Raw genomic sequence first — 21223 nt, forward strand, 5'->3', positions numbered from 1 at the left:
GGGCTGCGAAAATAATGAGAAATTTCCTAGCCTTCGTAAAGGAAAGGTTCCAATTCTATTAAGGACACAGAGGCGAGGATTAGGCTTTTCTTCTTTCGCTTTTATTACAGTAATAAAGCTCCAGCAGCCATTTCATAAGGCCAACTATGAACGAAAAACTAAATTTTCCATGAAACATGGGGAAGAGAACAACAATAAGTGCACCAATCAGGAATCAGCCCTCCATATAATGCCCTGCGAAGCCTCTCTAGCCTCTTCTTTATTCCTGCAACTGCTGTCTTCCTCCAAAGTGATCACTCCTGTTTATTGGAATCCGTTCCTGGGGACAAAAATGATATGTTGTTGCCACGGAACCGGACAATGTATCACAGAAAACAAAACAATCAATATCAGAGCACTGAAAACAGTAACAAGAGCATAATTGGAATGAAAACAAATCCCCAATCTGAGTACCAATCATTGGTATCCATGAACCTCCCCAAACCTACATCTTTGCAATGGGAGGGAATGAACTTTTTGAGGCAAAACAGTCCCTAGAAGGGGCTAATCCTCGCCTCCTTGTCCTTAATAGAATTGGAAACTTTCCTTTACGATAGCTAGGAAATTTCTCATTTTATGGCAGGACACATAGGCAAGGATTAAGCTAGTTCAAAGCTTATCCACCACCACGCTTGCCAGAGAGGGAACCGTTTTAAAATAGAAGGTCTTAAAGGTGGAATCATTTGACCAATCGGTGGAATCATTTGACCAATCGGCTGCCTTGAGAATATCCTCTAGGCGAGCCCCAAGACAGAAAGCTTGAGAAGCCGTAGCCCCTCTCACTGAGTGGGCTCCAAACCTGGAGGTGTCAATTCCAGCTTCTTTCATGACTCACCTGGCAATCGTAGGGGACGAAACAGCTTTGTGGGGTTTTGTGATGGCAATCAATAATTGATTTTCGGAGTTTGTCAGTCATACATTCATATGCCTTAATAGTGCGAACCACCCAAAATTTAGGGGACTGCCTCAAAGATGGGTAGAAAACCAGTCTAGAACCAGTCTTCGTTCTACGCGAAATGTGAAAGGTTGCCCCATTTGGGGTGAAGATTCTACTTGTTATGTCCAGCGCTTTGACATCCGAAACATGTCGACCGGATAACAAACACAGTAACATCGCCAACTTTGCTGATAGCTGTTTTCTATAAAGATATTTATTGGAGGGCCAATATTGGAAGAGGAGAATAAGCTTGTTAACGTTCCAAACTGAGGTGTATATGGGTTTGGGGGGAACTGAGAACCTGATACTTTGCATTACCTTTTTGACTAATGGGTGATCCCTCACTTGATGTCCATCCACCGGGAGGTGGCCCGCCAAGATCGCTGGTCTGTATGTCTTAACAGTCCGATACGCGAAACTCTTGGATGCCAGATCTGCCTGAGAATTCACCACCTGGACAATGTCCGCCCCCAAGGGATCACCAACCGAGCCATCTGGACCAGGCGGAGCCGTACCGCTTATTGGTATTGTCTGCCCAGGCCTTAGCAAGTAAGGAGGAAACCTGTGCTGACTTTCCAACGACGCCGGTAGCCCTCCAAGCCATGAGGCGGAGAGATCCCTCTCCCGGGTGAGGATTGTTCTGGGGATCCTTGAGGAGATCGGGAAACAGGTGTAGAGGGATCGGAAAATCCCAAGAAAGTTCCATCATCGCTGGAAACCAAGCTTTCAATCTCCAGCTTGGTGTGATCACCACCAACTCCGCTCCCTGCCTGCGCACTTGAGCAGTGAGCTTTGTGATCACTGCGAATGGGGGCAAGGTGTAGGACTGTTCCTTGCTCCGATCTTGGAGGTAAGCATCCATAGCTGTCGCATGAGGGTCCAGCTGCCAACTGCAATACCTGTCGAGCTGGAAATCCAGCCAGGACGCAAATAGATCCATGGAGAAAGGGCCCCATCTGTCCTGGATCAGCCGGAAGATCTGAGGATTCAGTTTCCAGAGGCTGGAATCTCTCCAGTGGAGACAGTGCCAATCTGCCACTTGGTTGGAGCTCCCTGGGAGATGCTCTGCTGACAAGGATATCTGGTTGGATAACAATACTCCCACAGGGTCCGGGGCAGATCTGAAATGTCTTTGACCGCGTACCCCCGAGGTGATTGACGTAGCGCACTGCCGCTAAGTTGTGCATTTTGAGAACAACCGAGCAGTTTACCCTCTCCTTGGTCCTGCATCGAATAGCGAACAACCCTGCCATCAGCTCTAGACAATTTATGTTCAGTAAAGGACCATTTTCCGCCGGTGGAGAACTCTCCACATCGCGCGCCCCATCCGGAGCCACTGGTGTCTGACTCGATCACCAAGTCGGGTTGCAACCAAAAATCGCCCTTCCGTTCCATGCCTCCATGTAAGCCAGCCACCAGTTGATTTCCTCGACTGCTTTGGGTGACAATGGGACCATTTGTGAGTACGAGAGGCCCTTCCTGAGATGCTCGATCTTCAAACGCTGGAGGGCCCTGTAATGGAGGGGGCTGGGAAAAAATCGCTTGTATAGAGGATGAAAGAAGACCCACTATCCGCGCCAGATGATGGGGGGATACGTGAGATTTGGAGATGGTTCTCCGTAATTCATGGCGTATCTTCGCCAGTTTGTGCGGGGGAAGACTGAGGGACGCTTCGACTGACTACCAAGAAACCCAGGAACTTGATTGACTGTGATGGTGTGAGAACGGACTTCTCCTTGTTTATTACAAACCCCAGAGATTTAAGAGGTCCACAATCGTTTGCAAGTGCGACGCCAGGCAAACCGGGCACTGTTCTACCACTGGCCACATCTTCTTGGTGAAGCATCAAGGGGTCGAAGAGAGACCGAATGGAAGGGCAGAAAACTCGAAAATCTCAGACTCCCAAATGAAGTGAAGGAACCGCCTGTGCGGAGGGAATATTGGAACCGCTAGATAGGCATCTTTCAGGTCAGTCGGACCATCCGAACCGAACTTTGGAAAAAATCCTGTAGTAGGTGAATACCCTCCATCTTGAAATGGCGATAGACAAGCCAAGAACTGAAATCCTTCAGATTGATGACTTGTCGTTGTCCGCCATCCCTTTTTTCCACTACAAATAAGTTGTTTACGAACCCCCTGGGGTGGATCTCTGACCTCACTTTCGCACCTTTACGCAAAAGACTGTCCACTTCCTGACTCACCAAGACCTTTGGAAAATTTGGGAGCAGGAGGGTGAATCTGAGACGGGGTGCCATAGAATTTGATATGGAAACTCCCGACCATCTCGAGCACCCATGTTTCTGAGGAAAGTTTTGCCCAATTCGCTTGAAACGGGGCAAACGCCCCCCAATCAAAATCCCCTTGGAGTCCAGAACTCTTACCTTGGGAATTGTTAAAGCTGCCTCTGCCTCCGCGGCGACGGAGGTAAGATTTGGTCTGGTAGAAGGTACCAAATTTTCCAGAGTCTTGCCACTGGTCACGTCTGGAATCTCCACCTTTGGAGGATGTCTGGAAAGGCCGGCTGGACAAGCGACCCCTTCCTCGACCGGCTGTGGCAAAAACACGGGGGGTAAAGATCAGCTTAATCAAGAGTAGTAAAAGCTGATACCCTTAATCCCCATTCATGACCGGAAAAGTGACAGCTACCCCCCAGGGACCCCAGCCCCTCAGTGTGGCAGGAAAAAGTGCGTGTCCGGAAAAAGCTGCGTGTCCTTAAATGTGACAGGCTTCAAGTCCCTGGAAATACAAAGGGTGCAGCATGGGGTCCTCAAGGGGGCGTGCAGGGGGCGGTGCTTCTTTTGGAGTCCTCTGCGAACCATAGCCCTATGCCGCGTGTATGACATAGTTGTGGAGTAGAGGGTATGGCCTTTTTTGGGGGCTGTTTAGGATACATATAAGGCCTCCTTAGGAGTATCGTACAGCAACCAGAATCCTGAATACGCCGCAGTTCCCACAGCAAGAAAAAAGAAAAAGGAATGAAGCGATACAACCCCGTCGTGAAAGGCCCTATGTGGGGTGGGTCCCAGACCACTATCAATAGATATTACAGCTGCTTGCCACCCCGGGTGGTGGATGAGAATGCTCAACAAGTATCATCTGGGGATCAAGGCTGCGACGTTACTGGTTTTGACGCTGACCTGCGTCGGAGTATGGAAACCCCTCGGCCCAAGGCTTGCGACTGTTGTATATCCCCTATTAAGGGCGATAGCAGCGGGAGTGAAGACTCTTGCAATGACAGCGCGTCTGAGGGATTCGAATTTGTGGAGTTAGACAGCTTGGGAGATCCGGTAGTTCTGCCTGTCACCCCCATCTATGAAGACCTTGGTTTTCAGGAGGATGCGAATTCCGAGAAGGACGTCGTGCAGCAGTCGGGTACACCAGTCGAAGATGCTGGGTTTTCGGAGGACATTAGCGACTCTCAGGATTTCAGAGCGGCTGCCGAGGGTGCGCCTATGGCATAACCGCTGTAAAAAAAGCGGGAGAACATCCTAAAACACCAGTCTATGAAGACATGGATCTTCGTGAGCAGACGGCTGTTGAGAAGGTCGTTCTGCAACAACCTGGCACAAGCGTCGAAGATGATGGGCGTTCGCAGGACATTAGCGACTCTCAAGATTTCAGAGCGGCCGTAGAGAGCTCTGAAATCTTGAGAGTCGCTAATGTCCTGCGAAGCGTCGAAGATGATGGGGCTTCGCAGGACATTAGCGACTCTCAAGATTTCACAGCGAGCGCAGAGAGCTGTGAAAATGCGGAGGTTAGTAACAAAACTGTTATGCATCGTCTGGTACGTAGTGTTGTATTTTATTTCTCCAGCTAAACTAATGATCCTTCAATCTTTCTTCTTTTACCCCCTAGGGTGTAACCCCAAAAAGAACTAAGGTCGGGGAGTCTCCTACAAAAACGGACAGCGTGAATTTTTACTGTCTATGTTGTGCAAACCAGGCTGAAAGTTCCATAAGTCAAAGTGCTGATGTTCCTGAGAAGCGGATCATTGTCTCTAAGAGAGACGTTGTTGTTAAAGAAGTTATTGCAATAACTTACGACGATTTGAAGTCTGTTAAAGGTTTCGTAGTGGCAGTGGTGCAAACGTGTGTCAAACATGACTATTACGCTCTTTGTTACGGACATAAGGCGGATGATCCTCAGCAGGACGCGCACGATTGTCTGCTCGATGCATACAGAGACAGGGTAACCCGTTATATATGTAGTGCGTTAGACCCTCACCGGATGTATAAACTGCTAAGGGTAGTTTACGGGTTGTCAGATGAAAAGAAATATGTTCACCCTTCTATGGTTAAGATCATCACGGCGACACTTGAGGAAGGCCAACACGACCCCCATCCCGATTTAAAACTGCTGTGTATGCGGGCTGTGTGTACGGTTAAGGATAGAAAGATGATAGAAAGACTCATAGAAAGACGGGTGTGTAAGCTGTATAAAAAAATATAAGAATAAGGCCGATGGCTCCTCGAAGACTATTTTAAATAAATAATGTCACACCTAAAGGACCCCGATAGCGTGTTTTTAGAATGAATTAAGTAGTAGAATGTTACACCTCGAGGTGACTAGGGTTTAAGCAGTTCTTACACCGTTTACTGTGAAAATGTAAAATACCTTCTGTTTATGATTTGTTAAGATTCACTATTTTTTTATAAAATGTCCTTACGCAGAACAAGTGTCATTCATTGGCTGTGGTGTAGCTGTTGATATCATGCCGGGGGAGCGGTTAAGAAAACTTTATTACGATACTGGCGGGGTGGGCGGCCTGGGAAGTGCCGAAGCTCTGTATAGAAGGGCTGTAGCTGAAAACAAGCATGTAACAAGACCCAGGTCAAGACGTGGCTTTCAGGAGAAGAGGCGTATTCCCTCCATAAACCAGCCAGAAGACGTTTTAAGAGACGTCCAACAATCGTTAATGCACAATTAGATTATCAGTGGCAGGCTGATATCATAAGCCTTCAAGATATAGCAAAACATAACAACGGCGCCCAGTATATATTAACAGTCATAGACGTATTGTCCAAGTACGCCTACGCAGAAGAGGTACACGATAAAAGTGGTACGAGTGTCACGGCCGCTTTTAAAGACATCTTTGCTAGGGGCCGAATTCCTCAAAAACTACAAACAGACGCCGGCAAAGAATTCTTAAACAAGACATTTCAGAAATTATTAAACCATCATGGTGTTCAACATTTTGTGACACACACGGAGGTAAAAGCTGCTGTTGTAGAACGGTTTAACAGAACTTTAAAGTCTAAGATGTGGAGGTACTTTACGGCCAACAATACCTACAGATACGTGGATGTTCTTAAGGCTTTTTTAGATGTATATAATGCCAGTTATCACCGGACCATCAAAACAGCCCCAGCAGAGGTGACTCCTAGTAATGTTTTAACTGTATGGAGAACGGTGTACGGGCGCAATTTTGCTACAAAGGTCAAGAAGCCTATTTTTAAAAAAGGAGAGCATGTCAGGATTTCAAAATTGAAAGGCGTCTTCACGAAGGGCTACCAGCAGACATTTAGCGACGAGATATTCATAGTGGAAAGTGTGGAGCTCAAAGAGGGCCTGTATATTTACAGGTTAAAGGACTACGCGGGGGAAGAGGTATCGGGTATCTTCTACAAGGAAGAGCTACAATCGGTACCTGATGAGCCGAACCGTGAGTATAGGGTTGAAAAGGTTCTGAAAAGGCGGGGTCGAGGGGTTAACAGTCAGGCATATGTCAAATGGAGGGGCTGGCCTGAGAAATTTAACAGTTGGGTGTTGGCCAGCTCTCTGAAGGGCGTGTGAGCTAAGGCCCTGTTACAAGCAGCTGAGAAGATGGAGACGCAGCCCTTTTATATCACCTTGCCATCCAACTCTTCAAAGGTCATGTTCCCCGACAACCAGATTTCTAACTACATCGTGAAATTGGCAAAGCCGGTGGACCTGAAAGGGGATTGGGAGGTGGCCCTAACAGAAATACAAAACCCTAGAACCTGGAATACCTTGACATCAAGCGAAGCAAAGTTTTTCATAAAGCGTGAGGACAATGTGAACATGCACTCCGGCATCCCGTTTGGCTACTACCCATCAGTTGCAAGTGTTGTCGACACCATCAACAAATCCATAGCAGCCCTCGAAGGATATGCGAATATTCAGCTGACGCTCGATCATGTCAGAAGGAAGGTGTTTCTTAAAGCCCCGACTTGAGGCACGTCGTTTAACTGCTCCGGTAAATTAAAAAGGATTTTAGGCACAGTGATAAATGCGGCTTCGAAGGTCCTGGCGGAACAGGATCAATCTTGTCCCGATATTAACGGAGGGTTCTATACGCTCTATGTATATAGCGATATATAGTAGAGGCCCAGAGGATCGGCGATAGCTACTCGCCGCTGTTAAGATGGGTCCAGGTACAAGGTGATAATAATGGGATGGTCAATATCCAGTTTCATAAACCAGACTACGTCGCAGTTTCTAAAAATCATTTTGACACTATTTCAATTATGATCTACGATGATCAGTCTGAGCCGGTTTGGTTTAAATACGGGAAAGTTATTGTCAAGCTTCATTTAAGACCGAGACGCGACAGCGGCTATTAAGCAGGCATCATGGTGGTCGTGAAAACTTACGGTGACCCTTCTATGTACCGGGACTATTACAGAAACCAAGCCGGCTATGGAGGGCTGCCGTACACTCAAGGATCACCGGTTATGTACGGGGCTGGTTTAGGGAGATTCTTCAGGAGTCTGTTTAGAAGAGCGATGCCATTCCCGAGAAGAGGCTATGAAATTGCAAAACCGCATATTAAGACGGCAGCTACTAGCATTGCCGGGGATGTGGTCGGTTCTGTTACATCGGCAGTTGCAGAGCGCATGAACAAGCAGCCGCAAGAAGGATCGGGGATGGTGTACGCCCCGCGTGCGCGTGTTAAAAGGAAGCGTCGTGCTTCGAGCCGCAGGGGCCCCCTATAAAAAAAGAAGGAGCTCTTCAAAACGCCCTCAGAAAAGAAGAGCTCCAAGACGGAAGAGAGCTGTGAAGAAGAAGAGAGCCGCCTTTAAAGTGAATATTTTTTAAAAAGCCTCGTAAACTAAACCATGGCCTTTGTACAATGCGCATCTGGCGAGTGCGCCAAATCCGAGTTAGACCGGTTCACTCTAAAACCAACGCAGACAAGCATCGAAAACAGCTTCCTCATGGAGGTATCGCCTTTAGCCGCATTGACGCCTCTGGCCCCTATAGAGTTTTATGTGTCGGGGTCTACGGATATGTATTTGGATCTCAACAACACGCTGCTGCATCTTGTGTGTACAATCACGAAAGTGGATGGGTCCGACATCGCAGCAGCCGCTAAAGTGGCGACGATCGCTTACCCCATAGCTACAATGTTTAATCAGGTGAACATCACCCTGGGTGATCGGCTCATCACGCAGAACGACAACATGTACGCCTACAGAGCCTACCTCGAGAGTATTATAAACTACAGCAGCGACGCCCTTGACACACAGCTTTCAACGGGTCTCTTCTACAGGGATTCACACGCCCAGTTTGAAGTCACGGCTCTGGACGGCGCCAATAAGGGTTTTGTAAAAAGGGCGGGGCTGGCAGCAGGCAGTCGCAACTTTGACCTTCTGGGACGCATACATTCAGACCTATTCTTCCAAGATAAACTGCTCATCAACGGAATTGATCTTAAGATCAAGCTCACCCGTAACAAGGACTCATTCTGCCTCATCAACGGGGATGCGGAACAGTACAAACTGGACATACTGGCAGCAAGTCTGTTTGTAAAGAGAGTGAAAGTATCTCCGAGCGTCAGGCTAGCGCACGCCGACGCTTTACAAATATCGAACGCCAAGTACGCTGTGGAAAGAGTAGCTCTGAAGGTATTCAGTATCCCAGCAGGTACCCGCTTAACACAGCAGCAGAACCTATTTCTTGGGCAACTACCCAAACTTATCATAATCGGTTTTGTGGACAATACAGCCTTTAGCGGTACCTATGCCTCAAACCCCTTCAATTTTAAACACTACGGCATCAACTACGCCGCGTTGGTCCACGAGGGCAATGTGATTCCCGCAAAACCCTACACTCCCAGTTTTGTAACCTCCAACTACGTCAGGGAATATCAGGGGTTGGTTTCGATAACAGGGAAGCACCAGAGGACTGCGGCGTAGCCGTGTCACGTGAAGGCTATGGGGCTGGATACACGCTGTTCGCATTCGACCTGACCCCCGACCTGGAAGACGGCGATCACTACAACCTGGTCAAAAACGGAAATCTAAAAGCTGAAATACGATTCACTAATCCTCTACCTACGAATGTGAACATGGTCGTATTCTCGGTATTCGACAGCATCATCCAGATCAACCACGCCAGACAGATTTTGTTTGACTATCTTTAAAACATTTGTGAAATGGACACTGTGCAGATCCAGGACGTCTTAAGCAGGCATAAACACGCTAGGAAGTACTTTTTAGGTGTTTTCCCCAGCGACGGGTTACCTGCTGAAATAGGGGTAGAAAGACCCCGCACCTTGGTATTTAACACTGATCCGCATTACAAGGGTGGAACACACTGGGCGGCCGTGTTTATAGAGAATGATCAGGTTATAGTGTTTGACAGTACCGCAGAGTTCCCAGAACACCGTCTATATACACAACCCATATTCAAGTTTGTAAAAAAAGTTGCAGAGCGTGTGGTGTATAATAAGGTGCGGGTACAGGATACTACAGCCATGACATGCGGGGAACACTGTATTTATTTTATCAGTAAAATGTCTGAGGGTGTTTCGTTTAGAAATTTCTTAAATTTATATTCGAGGGACCTTGTTAACAACGACCGTATAGTTGTGAAATATGTAAAAGAAAACACAAGGGTATCGGTCAGACCTGTGAAAACCGAATATGTTGCTTGTCAAAATTGTAAGAGCTTATAACTTATGTTTTTAATGATGAACGTCTAAAAATAAAAGACAATATTTTTTAAAAATCAGGCATTCAGTCTCTGAATTATTATTGCTTATACAGGCCCCATAATTTAAAAATGTTTTAAAAAAGACGCTTGAGACGGTATGAAAAGTTATAAAAGTGTTTATTACAAACAGGAATGTAGGTTGAACATTACAATGACAAACTCTGGCGAATAAACATATGAAGAGAAATCAGACACGCTTATACACATAAACTGTACATTTTTATTTAAAAACCATTAAGTCTGAATCCAAGTAGGGGTTTTGGACAAATGTCTTTTTCGCCGTACAGCCGGCACCATGGGGGTACTCCACGCAGGGGATAGCAGCGGTGCGTCCGAGCCTTCAGGCGATGGAGGGAGGGGTGTCTTTAATTGTTCAAGCAGACGCCGGTGCTCGTTGTTACCCACGAGAGTGGAGGGGATGTTGAGTTCAGCAGCGGCTCGCAAAAACTGCTCCCAGCCGAGAGGTGCATTTTGAGGCGTTAGGATTTTGGGGTGTGTGAGCCCTTTGACTAGATCGTACATGTGTGACCCTGCCACCGGTTGTCCTTTGTAGAGAAATTCTCCTCGATCATTCCAGGATGTTAGGTCTTTAGAAGCTGATAGTTTACTCATCAACATTTGCGCGGACCCTCTATGCCTTTGACTTATATTTTTTAGCAGGTCCCCAACAAAGGTATCAGGGGGTGACGCCAGGTCCGGTGGTGCTTGTAGGGGTTGAGGGGCATTCGTAGGGGCTGCTGCTTGTTCAGAGTCCGGGGTATGTTATGTTATGTTACTTTATTTCTTTTATAGCGCACGGCTACTCCAGGGAGCATCCCGGCGCTTTGGCAAAGAATAACAGCATAAAACGGCAGCCACACAACAGAAAAAGCAGAGAATGAAAAGGGTCTATTTCATAAAAAGCCATGTTTTCAGGTCCTTTCTAAAAGCAAGAAGACAGGGAGCCTGTCTCAAGGACAGTGGTAGGTCGTTCCAAACTTTAGGTGTTAAATAGCGGAAAGACCGACCTCCCAATTGTGCGCGACGAATTACAGGAACAGTCATCATAGACAGACCAGATGACCTGAGAGTCCTGCTCGGTGCATATCGGGAAAGACGCTTCCCAATATACTTGGGGCCAATACCATGAAGGGCCTTAAAGGCCACAGTCAGGCATTTGAAGATAATTCGCTTGGAGATGGGTAGCCAATGTAGGGTGTTCAGTAAAGCAGTGGCACCAGCTCTCCTCGGGAGTCCAAAGATGGTACGGGCTGCCGAATTCTGGACAACTTGCAAACGGGTCATGAGATATTTCGGTAGACCCAAAAAGAGAGCGTTTGCGTAGTCCAGTCGTGAACCGATCAATGCCTGAACAACTGTTTTCCTGTGGTTAAGTGATAGTAGAGGAAGAAATTTCCTCAACATCCGTAAAATGCCGAAGCATTTCCCAACAAGAGACAGGATGTGAGGTCCAAAGGATAGTTCACAATCTACTATCACTCCCAAATTCTTGGCCTTAAAAGAGACCTTATCAGGGGGAAACATATCTTGTGGCCACCAAGATTTCCAATCGGGTTCAGGGGCGCAACCGAAAAAGAGAAGCTCTGACTTGTCTGAGTTGCATTTTAAGCCATGACATCTAAACCACTCAAACACCGCCCCAAGGCAATCCCTGATCTGTATGCCATCGAAAGACCCACCCCTATCACATGTGAACAGGAGTTGGGTGTCATCAGCATATGACACGATCTGGGCGCCAAATGATTCCGCGACTTCCGCCAGAGGGGCCATAAAGATGTTAAACAGCATAGGGCTGAGAATGGAGCCCTGCGGGACTCCCACCTCTAGCGGAGCCATATCAGCGGAAAAGGGAGGCGCCCAGATCGTTTGACGGCGGTCGGCCAGAAAAGATTTTAGCCAATTCCACACCGTTCCGCGAAGGCCACACTCCCAGAGTCTTGCAAGGAGGACCTCATGAGGAACGGTGTCGAAAGCCGCCGACAAGTCAAGCATGACTAACACGGCCTTTCCCCCAGAGTCGAGTACTTCCCTGATGGCATCGGTGACCTCAAGCAGGGCCGACTCCGTGCTAAAATTAGCGCGGAAGCCGGACTGCGAGGCGTGCAACAGGTCGTTTCCTTCGATGAAACTGGAAATTGTCCTGTGCACGTATCGCTCGGCCACTTTCGCCAGAGCAGGGAGAAGGGAGATTGGCCTGTAATTGGCATGGATGAGGGGGTCCAAGGTGGGTTTCTTGAGCAAAGGTAGAATCATGGCACGCTTCCATGCCAGCGGCACCACCCCTGTCGACAAGGATGTATTCAGCAGGGGGTTCACCAAGATGTTAATGGCGGATGCCACTTTCCCCAAATATTTAGCCGGACATGGATCTAAAGGAGAGCCGGATTTCAAGCCTGACAAAAGCTCCAAGGATGTACTAAGATCCATGTTAGGGAATTCGGAGAGGAAAGGACCATGACCTTCCACAGAGCATGGTGGCGCTAGATGGCTCAAGTCCGATTGAGCGCTGGAGAGAGAGGCCTGGATATCGGTGATCTTACTAACAAAAAAGATGGCTAGTTGTTGTAGCCAAGAGTCCGTGTGAGTGTGTTTAGGGGTACAGACAGCAGGAGAAGTAAAATCCTGAACCACTTTAAAAATTTCTTTGCAGACATTATCAGCCTCATCAATACGATGTTCAAAATAGGCCTTTTTTTCATCCCAGATTGACTGATTATAGGCTTTTATTGCTGCACGAAATTTCACTTTCTCAATTGGATCATAAGCCCGCCTCCAGGTCCTCTCAGCCCTTTTACACTCCTGTCGTTGTGTCCTCAACTGAGGAGAAAACCATGGGGCCGACGCTCTGCGCTCTCCTGGTTTAGGATTCTTTGCGGGGATATAGAGTCAGCTTGTTCTTTTCGGTATTCCACTGGCTGTAGTAACTTAAAAAGGTTTTAAGGGTGCTGGTGTAAAGGTTAGCTTTGTCGTAGGGGTTTAGATCAGTACGGTTCAAAATGTCTTTCATTTCAGCATCCAGTCGTAGAGTCTCATTTCTGCGTATATCCCAGGCGTTGTCCGCAGAAGAGCCCAGCTGGTCCATTTACTTTTTAGGAACCAAATACATTTTTGCGGCGTGCTCCATCCGCGTGCCGCGAAGAGGCTTGTGATTACTGGTATAGCTATACGCAGCAAAGCACCTATAAACCCCCCAGACTGTTTCACCAGCTTCTTCTTGGTAATGAGTGAGGCCCTTTTATTACTGAGCTTCTTGATAAGACCCCTCTTCTTCTTCGGAACCTGTAATTGACTCCTTGAGATAGGTACGTTGCCTTTTAGGGTGTTTAGGGCTATTTCTGCAATGGCAGACACTAAGTCATCAGAAGCAGCGCACAGGATTGCATTTCTGTGTTGGGGACTGGCTGTAACCAGCATTTTCAGGAGAGCTAAATTGCGTTGTAGACGGCCCGACATGGTCAACACCTTGTATTATAAGGTCCTGGTTGTAAATGTCACTAAAAGTCATCAAACCTACTTTTTATAGGACCTGTTCTTGACCCTTGGCGTGTAAACGACTGGTAGCTCGGGGGGAAAAATATCAGCCCTCAATCTATAGTCTTCTAGAGTTTCATTTTTTAAGTCGACCAGTAGGTAACCGTGGGGTTTTGCTGTAGCGTCGTTAAAGGCTTCCATGAAGAAGTGGGTGTTTTCGGGGTACATTTGTTTAGCTATGACGGCTATTTGTTGTTTGTCACGGGGGGTTTTAAATAAAACAAGATACGAAGCGTTGAGAGCTATAGATCTGCTGTTCTTACCCTTGTAAAACAAGTTCTGCACAATATAACAGATACTTAGATTGCGATGATGTGAATATTGAGTAAAAGCTCTCTCTAACTCCGGATGATCGCCCCCTTCACGCATAAGGTCATCGACAATTATCATGTTAACCTTGGTCGGTGGCAGTAACTCATCATCGTTGAGATTATCCGGTATACCCTCTATAAATCTGATATGGGGGAAACTGCGGGCCAGGGCTTCATAAAGCGGCTGCCAGCATGAATAAAGCAATACAATGTTATTAGGGGTCTGGGATAGAACAGATGCAGAGTTTTCTAAGAGCTTTTTTATAAAGTAGCTCTTACCACAGTTTGAGGGCCCCGCTAACACGCAGGAGAATGGATGTTGTAATCTGGTGTCCATGTTAGGGGCGGGTTTGTCTCTCTAATAGTGTCTAGTAGCCGTACGGCAGCGTTTTATAGCCGGGGGTCAGGACCCTTTTATCAAAAACAACGCGTAAGGTTTTATGTAAGGGCTGTGTTGTAATTTCCCACTTCTTTTTGGATCTGACTATGCACGGCTGGTTCACAACTATGGTTTTAGCATTTTTACAATCGGCCGATGCCGCGTATTCATGCACCAGATTCTTTAGACTGTCAAAATTGATTTTTAGGGTGTTGTTGACGTTTAGGGTTATGCCTTTGACCTTCATACACACTTTGTTCTTGTTTGTGCGGTAGGAGTATGATTTAGGCCCGGATGAAGAATATTCTATTATATGCTCATCCTTATCGAGCTCGCTGGTCAAATTACCAAGATAATCTCCAAGGGGAGGGTCTTCATCCCCCGGCTTACTCACAAAAATCACCGAGTCGGTATCGTGATACAAACAACGGTCCTGGAGTTTATCCATAACCCTGTAAAGCTCTAGACGGGCGTGGGCTGTCGTGAAGCTTGCTATGAAGATGTTTACGTTGGGGTATGCTTTGGTGTATTTCCAGCATAGTGCCGCGGTATCGTCATCGATAAACTCGCAGCTGGACACCTCATAACAAGGGGCAAAGAGGTACTTAAACAGTTCGTCAGGATCTGTTATTAAGGTCGTATTTGACAGATTTGTACGCTGAGCGAATTTTCCCCATAAGGAGTTGAGACAGAGTTTGGCTAACTGTCGACGGGCGGGGTTTACCTCTATCAATTGGGGTCGTAACTGGATACCCTCGTGATGGTAGTAGTCATCGATGTACTTCTGCTTTGCATCCTCACTAGTACACCATTCGGGATACTCCGAGGCTTCCTGCTTGTCTCTGAGAAACAGATTAATGTACGGGGCAAAGAGTTGTGTAAAGGTCCTCTCAAAATGCCACACCTCGTGGATCCTTCCGAGCCTGTAACCTTTCTCTAAGGCAGCTTCTACCTCGATGCTGCACCAGGTCCCTGTGAGCATCCTTTGTTCTTCGGGGTGCCCACAATAACCAGCCTCTTTAAACACAGCACATGTTCGACAGAGGGGGAACATCAGTTTACCATCGACTCTGTATGGTAACACAGGAAAGTAAAGCTGTCTTGGAGGATAGATTTCACATTTGACTAGCCCAAAGTATTCGGATATGGGCTTAAAATCTCTATAGATGATGGTTGGGTGTCCTAATGGGTATACCTTCATCTTGTTCACAAACGGGTACAAACTGGTGAAATCATAGTAGTGTATTTTCTCCCCATCACCCGCTGCCCTGTACAATTGTATGGCATTTGTACGACCGCCGAATAAGGCGTCGCGAGGTTCCAGGGGTTTGGGTAAAGCACGAGTCTGTAGGAAAGAACAGAGCTCGGTGTCGGTTGCTAGCATCTCTAACCATTCGTGCTCCCAAATAGCCCTCACAGCATAGCCACATTTTTCAACATACTGTGCCTTCAACAGAGTACGTCTGTGTAAGTGTTCAAATTTGGCACCCAACAATCTGTTAAACTCGTGAGGCTTGTAACATTGAGGGCAACCGTGGTAAAAACAGCCGTTGTATTCGAAGGCCGTCGGCACTCCCTTAATTTTAGCGTACCCACCCAGGTAGTAGGGACCCACACGGTGTTCACCTCCCAGTAAGGCGTGGTGAATCTTTATGCCTTCTTTCTCAGAGATGTACATGAGCCATCGGATAGAGGGGGTTGAATAACGTTTCTGTTTGCCGTTATAGAGATCTGGAGGGACTAGAGCGATACTTTCTGGTTTTAAAAACAGGTGTTTGTAAATGGACATACACATGGAGGCCAGTGTGATGTTTTGAAAAGGGTCGATGTATTCGATCTCCTTTGGCACCTGATCCTTCTTGGATTTCAATGCCTTGCTTTTCTTTACCGTTTGAGGCTTCTTGGGTTTCATAGCTCTGACCGTCGTTGGTCTTTGAGGCTTCTTTGGTTTTAACAGCTTGACTTTCTTAGTCATCTCCACCACAGCATCTCTGAAGAGGTTGCACGCTTGTCGCAGGATTATTACATCCGCCTGGCAATAAGCTTTCAACTCTGTTTAAAAAGAAACTCCTTTTCACGGTTTTCAGAGTACCATTGTTGAAAGTTCTCTTTCTCGGCAGGCATCATGTATTCAACCCCGTAACTGTCAGGAGGGGGCATGGGACCCACATAATCCTGGTTAGCCCAGGTATTAAAAAAGTATGGAAAATAACCTTTACACCCTGGGAATCCAAAGGCTTTTGGAAGCTTGCTCAGTTTCATGGGTAAAAAATTCAAGGTGTCTATAAACCTTATTTGTAACTGGCCCGCTGTTAACAGCATCAGCTTGGAACCCTGAGTGATGAGGTCTACTTGTACCTTTTCACAAATCATATTTTGCAAAATAAAGAATGAGTCGTAGGCTTTTGAATTGTGGGCCAACATGGTGTACCCTTTGAATTCTGTTTGAATGAAGGTGTTAAGGAAATCACCAACGCACGTTCTACCTTCAAACTCCCAGCTGTCGTCGGAAGTTAGATGGTGTGCGTAAATATAGTTAGGCTGGTGTACTCCCGTCTCCTGCGTGCACTCTATATCAAACACGATGTATGCTTCGGTCTTGGTCTGGGGTCTGCCTTTAACCATGTAGCACTGATGGTTGGTACCAGCATCAAAAGACATCCGACACCTGGGGCATTTCATACCCCTGCATTTGTGATCATCAGGCACATACCGGCCACACTCAAAACAATCCATTTTAGGACTGCATCTAGCAGATTTCCTATGGATGTTCAAACAGTCTTGAGAGCGACAAACCATCTTACAGGTGCGACACCTCACCTTCATGGTTGCGTCTGCGACGCACCCATCCCTCTGGCACATCTTACAATGCATTTCACACTGATGACGTTCCATATTGCTGTATATGTGGTCGCAATGTGTACACACATATCGGGCTCCCAGAAAACCTTTAAGGTTCAAGATGCCATAAAAGTGCTTATCATGGTGAAGGACATATACAGTCTTGTGCCCCACACGGGCCCCGGTTGTAAAGTACTTCCAAGAGCCGTTGTGATAAAGAACTTTCCCAGTCACGAGAAATAGTTTTCAAAAAGACTGATGTTACCAAAACCGACCAGCTGGTCTGGAGGTATTTCAAGAACCTTATGGGCTTCAGACGCTCTAGCCAGGATGACAGCGTCGGTTGTGTCGCGCCCCATCAACAACCCAGCGATGGGGGCCGCAAGACAAGTGTTGGTTGCGGCATTGTTAAAGTCGAGTAGCCAGCGCTGCTTCTTACCTATTATCTGGCTGTATAGCACGCTCTTTAAGGGGTGGGAAACATCCCCCTCACAACCCCGTACAATGAGAGCTATGACTCTGAAAGTGCCAAAGGCGACTAGTTCAGCATTGCTCTGTAAAAGCCGCTACAGGTTTTCTAAAAAGTCTACGGCGTCAAACACATCTCGCGCTGCCCTTCTGGTGAACAGCGAACTATCAAAACCCTGCCCCTGGAAACGTAGCTGGAAAAAATCATTGGGCCCCACATCGCGTAACAACCTTTCAATGAGCGCTTGCAGCGCCAGATGTATAGCAAAAACACCGTGATCGGTGGACGTTATTCGGTGTAGGTTAGCAAACCTAAACTCCTTGTAGTGCTCGGTGGCCCTAAATCTCTCCACATTACGACTGTAGCTTCTAACGCTCTCTAAAAAGACAACCTCTGAATCCTCATCTTGAGTGGTTTGACTTTCTGGGGAGCTTGTTGCGGTATCATTTTGAGGGTTCTGGTTTAGTAGGGGATCTTGTTGTCTTTTAAAGCGCCTTGTAGCACATATTCTGGCTTTCTTTAGCTTCCTGATTAAAAACCGGCGTTGTTTAGCACTATTGGCCCACTTTTGTTTTTTATGGGGCCCTGCTTTTTTAGGTTCCAGACCCCAGCCTATCTGAGCAGTATGTACTGTACCTATGTGTGGAGTGTTTGTTGAGGCCTCTGCTATAGTACCACAAACCGACTCCTCTAAGGGTTCCGTTTGGGGTTGTGTTGGGGCTCTAACACCAAAACCCTTCAATGGGCCACCCCTAGGGCTGTCCTCTCCCGCGCAAGTGTTCTGGTGTGTGTCTGGTATCGCGGTATGTGATTCGGACTTGGCTTTTGAAACAGCATGCCTCTGTTTGTGGTGTTCTATGCACTTTTTATGACCGCATAAGCGTAAGAAACGCAGGGATTTTGTTAGAACTGTTTGGACCTTACGGGTATATTTTGAGGTGCGTATTTTACTAACCCCGGGGGACTGTCGTTTCTTTAGGAGCTGGCGGCGTCTTAGTCAGGGCTGTATAGCCCCTATGTCTGATCCTGCTTCCTGACAAGTTTGGAGGATCACTCTTTTACACAGGTCAACCCTATGCAATATCTTCTGTTGTGCCGCCACCATGTGCCGCCACCATGGATCTGTCACAGCTACCCCCTAACCCCCATTTTAAGGTTGCGGTGACCGCTTGGCGCTTTAGTTTTCTGACAGCCAATTGTATATCCTTTACATACGCATCTAGTACCGGTTTTGGATTTATAGAGTCATATTTTGGAGGGTTGGGGGTGAATACAGGGCTTGTGTGTGTAGCAACCTCTAATGCGCCAGGGTCCCAGTGCGAACACCCCGGGGCATTTGGGGACGGGATCTTACTACAGGCCCCCTCCATACTATGATTTGACTATTCGCCCGACCCTGTACTATCATTAGTGTATATTGCTGGGGGTGTCGCTGGGCTGGTTGGGTCGTAAACTCCCTGAGGGGGTATAGGGGACATAAGAAGGGGTGCATGTAATTGACTGTCGCAATAATCAAGGGTGCTACAAGCTAATGCCCTATCGTAGGGTTGGGGAGGCGTTGGTGTAACACACGTTTGCAAAACCACATTGCTGTTGTTAGAAGGGCCCTCGTACGCTGCTTCTGAGGTTCCCTCAAGGCTGTCTACCGTTCCACCTAATGGGCGCCCCTTTTCAGACACTTTGTCCCTAAAAACGGATGGAGCGCCTATCAAAGTTTTTAGGGTTTGGTATAGTGGGCACGCCTCTGCATGATTCGTTAGTTTGTTTGAAACTCCCGAAGGATTCATAGGCGGATAAGGGGTCTGAGGTGTAACATGCTTGCTTAAGGGGACCTCAAGTGTTTCTACTTCTGACACATCTAACCTATGCTTATTCTTAAGATATTTTCTTGAAAGCTGCTGACTTTAGGGATTTGTGGTTGTAACAGAGTTTCTGCAACAGGCGTCGCTGTCAATGGGTCCTTAGAGAGCACCGGGGTAGTGGGCTCGCTCCCCTGTTTAACAACATTTTTTAAAGATAGATCTAAAGGAGTCGTCAGGGGTTCAGAAGCCACAGGTTTCTTGCTGAGGTTTAAGGGACCTGGTTGGGACATATGACCGCCCTTCTTCTTCTTGAGGTTTATGGGCCCGGTATGGGGTACGGGTTTCAGCTGCTTTTTGTTAAGGACAGGTTTGGTTGTGACGAGCTTCCCTTTTGAGGCCTTGAGAGGTTTCAGATACGCTGAGGGTTTTTTACACAAAACTGGTTTTACAACGGCTGGGGTTGTGAGCCCTACTCCACGGTTGACACCCACCCCAGGTAAAATAGACTGTCCTGTAAAAGGGTTCAACAGTTTGGTGGCGGGTTTGATTTTACATTTCTGAGATGTCCCTGTTCGCTGGTGTATATGGCTGTAATAAGAACTGAGTTTATCCTGGCAAACACGCCTACTCACACCTTTTGCTGTAGGCCCCTTGTTCAGAACGATCTTTGTGATATCCGCCAACGGTTTCGTAGCTCTCTTAGCCTTATGAGTATCAGCGCCGATGTTCTTTTGAGCTGCTCCTAGAAATGTAAAATAAAAAAATATATATATTAGAAACACACAGGTATCTTGTATAAGATGCTTACACTACCCTTCGCAGGACCCTTGGTACTCTAATTCTGAGGCCCCTTTGTTTTTGAGAGAATAAAACTCAGAGAGTTCTTTTTTGTTTCACACCCTTTTGTAAAAACACACCTTTTAGATGACTTTTCCCGGATCCTTTCTTTTTCACAGGTCCATCTTTAGATGCTGTAGCTTTCCTTTTCACAGTTGTTTCTTTTGGGCGTTGGACGACTCTTGCACAATCACGATGTCCTGGCGTGACTCAGGGGGACCTGTAAAGAAAAAATAATCACCTTTGTAGTATAAGCCAGACCTTAGCAGACCCTCTGAGGAGCGTTCCTATAGTTCACATTTGTTTTTTAGGCAGTACTAGACCCACCTCCCGGGTGTTAAACCTCTGAAAACCACGCCCTTTTGATTTACCTGTAGGAAGGGGATTAGCCTGTGCACTCAGCGACGCGTCTTGAGCCGCGGGTAGGCGCTGTAGTTCGTCAAGAATCCGCTCTAGTTCGGGATTGAGACCTATAAAAATCATACATATATGAGAACACATTAGAAAAGCAGGGCTTCTAAGATACAGGTGTGTGCAGTAACTCGGAAGTAAGATTCTCTAAATACATATACCTTTCTCTATGGTTTGCATTTGCGAGTCTGTGAGGAACAATTCCTGCAGGTCAGAGTCTGTGAGGGTTAATACAGGCAGGTCTTGTGGCTGGGGGTAAATATATAAAATGAAAAAGCGGATGCTTTAAAACACACCTCATAAACATGATGTTACAGTTACATACATCATAGAGAAACACATATCACACCTTGAAAATCAACACATGAGTACTAGCGTTTACTTGTGGGTAGCTGCATAAAATAAACAACCAGCGACTTAGGCGTGTATATAATATTGAAAAAACAGCCATTTAAAGCCCATGCCCAGGCCTTCAAAACTGACCTAAAACCACCTCCTTTAACCTCCACCTTTAAGGACACTTCCTAATTTAATTCACACCCCCTCTATAATCTGAAGGAAGACCTGCCATTATAGGAAATTCTGTTCTACAGGATTATAGAAGGGCCTTACTAGGGGTTCCGCCATTTAGTGCCGTATTATACCTCTACTTGTACTTTGTACGCTTTTGTAACATGCACACATGTCGCTTTTCTCATGTAACTCCCT

General features: G+C 46.8%; 1 protein-coding gene and 1 long non-coding RNA gene across 2 annotated transcripts in view; both read right to left on the reverse strand.

The window, feature by feature from the left end:
- The window catches only part of LOC144791758 (zinc metalloproteinase-disintegrin-like VLAIP-B), a 4238988-nt gene that overhangs the window by 3575070 nt on the left and 642695 nt on the right, over positions 1-21223 (reverse strand). The window lies entirely within an intron of this gene.
- On the reverse strand, positions 96-20269 carry LOC144791759 (uncharacterized). Its single transcript, XR_013602463.1, has 3 exons — positions 20185-20269; positions 19902-20009; positions 96-319 (listed from the first exon to the last, which is right to left on the reverse strand). It is a non-coding gene; the product is annotated as an uncharacterized LOC144791759 (long non-coding RNA).

Source organism: Lissotriton helveticus, chromosome 11 (assembly GCF_964261635.1).
Source record: "Lissotriton helveticus chromosome 11, aLisHel1.1, whole genome shotgun sequence".
In the NCBI taxonomy this organism is placed as follows: domain Eukaryota; kingdom Metazoa; phylum Chordata; class Amphibia; order Caudata; family Salamandridae; genus Lissotriton; species Lissotriton helveticus.